Genomic DNA, 4,515 nt, shown 5'->3' on the forward strand with positions numbered 1-4,515 from the left:
AGGCTGCAGTGAGCTGTGATGGCACCACTGCACTCCAGCCTGGGTGACAGAGTGAGATTCCTTCTCGAAAATAAATAAAAGTAAAAAAAAAAAAAAAAAAAAAAAGGACCAGGCGTGGTGGCTCATGCCTGTAATCCCAATACTTTGGGAGACTGAGATGGTCGGATCACTTGAGGTCAGGAGTTCGAGACCAGCCTGGCTAACATGCCAAAACCCCATCTCTACTAAAAATACAAGTATTAGTCGGGCATGGTGGCACGTGCCTGTAATCCCAGCTACTCAGGAGGCTGAGGCCGGAGAATCGCTTGAACCCGGGAGGCGGAGGTTGCAGCGAGCGGTGATCATGCCACTGCACTGTAGCCTGGGCGACAAGAGCAGAACTCCATCTCAAAAAAAAAAAAAAAAAAAAGGTTGGGGGGAGAACAATTTCAAACCAAACCAAATTTGAAGCTCTGAATATAGAAAGGTATAAATAAGACTGGTGGAGAAAAAATGTATTTGATCCCCAAATTTATTCAAGATACAAAAGTTCCAGGTGACAACAAAAAAAAATGTCTAAAAGAATAACCAACATATGTCGGTATGGTGTGGGAAGCTAAAAATAAAATAGTAACCAACAAAAGGAAAGAAGCTCCAAAGACAATGAAGAAAAGCAAATTAATTTCCAAGAAAACCAAGGATGATGTTGCAGAAATGTCAAGACTGAGTGAGCTAGAAAACTGAGATCGTTTGGGTGACTTCTCATGATGCCAGAGGAGGCCCACGAAATAGCTGCTCTCACTCACAGGACAACTTGGGCAATTTGAGAGGGAACAGAAACTAGATGCAAATTCATGAAATGCCTGGGAAGATTTAATTTGAGGAGAAGGCCCCATGGTTTCTAGGAGAGGCGATGGTGATGTCTGATGTTCTTTTTATTTATATATATATATATATATATATTTGAGACAAGGTCTCCTGGTGGTGCAATCACAGGTCACTGCAGCCTTGACCTCCCAGGCTCAAGCGATCCTCCCACCTCAGCCTCCCAAGTAGCTACAGGTGTGAGCCACTACACCCAGCTAATTTATGTATTTTTTGTAGAGACAGGGTCTTGCTATGTTGCCCAGGCTGGTCTGAAACTCCTGAGCTCAAACAGTCCTCCCGCCTCCGCCTCCCAAAGTGCTAGGATTACAGACATAAACCACCGCACCCAGCCAATATTTGATGACCTAGAGGGGTGAGATGGGGTTTGGGCTGTAGTTATGTTGACCTGGGTTGGAATCCTAACTTTGCCACTTAAGAACTGTCTGAATTTGGTCAACTCATTAATCTAAACCAACCTCAGTCTTCAGGAGCCAAGCACGGTGGCACATGCTTGCAGTACCAGCTGCTTGGCTTGGGAGGCAGGATTGCTTGAGCCCAGGAGTTCGAGTTCAGCCTGGGCAACATAGCAAGATCTTGATTCTAAAAAAATAAATAGGCTGGGCGTGGTGGCTCACGCCTGTAATCCCAACATTTTGGGAGGCAGAGGTGGGTGGATCACCTGAGGTCAGGAGTTTGAAACCAGCCTGGCCAACATAGTGAAACCCTGTCTCTACTAAAGATACAAAAAATTAGCCGGGCGCCGTGGTGGGGACCTGTAATCCTAGCTACCCAGGAGGCTGAGGCAGGAGAATCGCTTGAACCCAGGAAGCGGAGGTTGTAGTGAGCCAAGATTATGCCATCGCACTCCAGCCTGGGAAACAGAGCGAGACTCCATCTCAAAAAATAAATAAAAATAAACAAAACCTGTCTTCCCATCTGAAAAATGCAGACAAAAGACCTATTTTACAGGGGTACTTTAAGGACTAAATGAAATGCGTATGGAATGCTGGCACATGTAGCACAGATAAAAGATAAATAGGCACTACTCTGAATAAAATCTCAGTAAGCTTGCCCACATTATTATTTTTGATTTTTATTTTTTGTAGAGATGGGAGGGGGTCTTACTGTGTTGCCCAGGCTGGTCTCAAATTCCTGGCCTCAAGTGACGCTCCCACCCGAATATTCCAAAGTGTTGGGATTACGGGCGTGAGCCACTGTGCCTGGCCCATGCACATTATTAAAGACTGACTTGGAAGGCTGGATATGTGGAATTTTTTGGTTTTTTTTTAGAGGGTCCCACTCTTGCCCAGGCCGGAGTGCAGTGGTGCCTTCACGGCTCACTGCAGCCTCAATCTCCATGGGCTCAGGTGATCCTCCTACCTCCCTAGTAGCTGGAACTACAGGTACACACCACCACACCCAACTAGTTTTTGTATGTTTTGTAGATACAGGGTTTCGCTATGTTGGCCAGGCTGGTCTCGAACTCCTGGACTCAACTGATCCTCCTGCCTCAGCCTCCCAAAGTGCTGCGATTACAGGTGTGAGCCTCTGTGCCCAGCCATAAGTGGATTTTTAAAATTATGGATAATATACATTTATATAATGCAAGGTCTTTAGGGAAAAATCATCCATCTTTTTTTTTTTTTTTTTTTTTTGAGACGGAGTCTCGCTCTGTCGCCCAGTCGCCCAGGCTGGAGTGCAGTGGCGCAATCTCGGCTCACTGCAAGCTCCGCCTCCCGGGTTCACGCCATTCTCCTGCCTCAGCCTCTCCGAGTAGCTGGAACTACAGGTGCCCACCACCACGCCCGGCTAATTTTTTTTGTATTTTAGTAGAGACGGGGTTTCACCGTGGTCTCGATCTCCTGACCTCGTGATCCACCCGCCTCGGCCTCCCAAAGTGCTGGGATTACAAGCGTGAGCCACCGCGCCCGGCCAATCATCCATCTTTTAAATTAGCAAGCTATTTTTCTCATCTCAAACCCCACAGCATTCTCTGTAACACTCAGCTCAGCTCCCTCTGACCTCCAGAAAACTTGGTATTCTATCATTTTCTTGCTCACATTGAGTCTCCTGGCCAGATTTTAAACTGCTCAAGCAAACACTGTTGCCAAACCATCCATTACATTCTAGATCTTTTTCTTTTTTTTTTTTTTTACATTCTAGATCTTGAGTCACTGTCAACAGGTCTGTGAAAACCTGGCAGTCAGAGGTGTCAAAATAAAGGCAGGAGCATCAGGGTGTGGAAACCTGGAGTAAACCTAATCGTTCCTTCGCCCAGAGCCGTGGTTTGGCTGCAATTGGGATATCCATGGTTTTGGCTGGAGACTGACCTCAGGAAGCTGTGAAGCAGTAGCTCAGAGCTTCAAGTGGGTCCAAGTGTTTTCCTGAGAACAGGATGAAAATGTGGGGACTCCAGAGTCTGGCAAACCAAAGGCAGTGCTGGAGTAATCTAACCTGCAAAATCCTGGCAATGTGGCATCGTCAAGGGCTCGCTGCCTCAAGCCGGAACATTAAAACAAGCAGGTAAGTCTTTTTTTTTTTTTTTGAAACGTAGTCTCACTCTGTCGCCCAGGCTGGAGTGCAGTGGTGCCATCTCAGCTCACTGCAAGCTCCGCCTCCCGGGTTCACGCCATTCTCCTGCCTCAGCCTCTCAGAGTAGCTGGGACTACAGGCACCCGCCACCACGCCCGGCTAATTTTTTTTTTTTTTTTTTGTATTTTTAGTAGAGAGGGGGTTTCACCGTGTTAGCCAGGATTGTCTCGATCTCCTGACTTCATGATCCACCCGCCTTGGCCTCCCAAAGTGCTGGCATTACAGGCACAACCAGCCAACCGTCTTAACACAAATTAAGTAACGACTGGGAACAATGATGTACCTGCCAGAAGGCAGGTAACACAACCAGGATGAAAATAATCAGGTAAGCACAGTAAGCTTGCCCAACCCATTCACTATCAAGAGAAACTGGCTGCTTGGGAGACCTTTCAAATAATTTAGGTGACTTAAAGCAGAACTCCTCTGTACCCCACAAATCCTTCTGTATCTGTCAGCAACAGCCAGTTAAGCATTGACAGGCTGGCAGTCCCTCTACCTCCCCTCGCATCCCCCCTTCTATGCTTTGTCCATAACAGACAATGGTGTTGCTGGCACAGATTGAGACACTGGGTAAGCAAAAATGAAAGCAGGGGAGGCCGCGCATGGTGGCTCACACCTGTAATCCCACCACTTCGGGAGGCCAAAGTGGGCAGATCACTTGAGGTCAGGAGTTCAAGACCAGCCTGGCCAACATGGTGAAACCTCATCACTACTAAAAATACAATAATGAGCCGGGCATGGTGGCGCATGCCTGTAATCCCAGCTACTCAGGAGGCAGAGGCTGCAGTGAGCCAAGACTGTACCTCCAGCCTGGGCAACAAAGCAAGACCCTGTCTCCCAAAAAACAAAACAAAACAAAAAAAACCAGGGGGAAAAGATCGGGCTGCGCACCCTGAAGGAAGAGACAGGACATTGAAGTTCAGGAAGACAAGATGGAAACATTCTTATATCCAGATCTGGGTGGTGCCTGCACAGTGCACACATATAAAACTTCACTGATAAGTATGCTTAAGACCTGTGCCATTTCCTTATATAACCTACACCTCCATGAAAACCCAAAACAAACAGGCCACAAGC

The sequence above is a fragment of the Symphalangus syndactylus genome, chromosome 20 (assembly GCF_028878055.3).
Source record: "Symphalangus syndactylus isolate Jambi chromosome 20, NHGRI_mSymSyn1-v2.1_pri, whole genome shotgun sequence".
NCBI lineage: Eukaryota > Metazoa > Chordata > Mammalia > Primates > Hylobatidae > Symphalangus > Symphalangus syndactylus.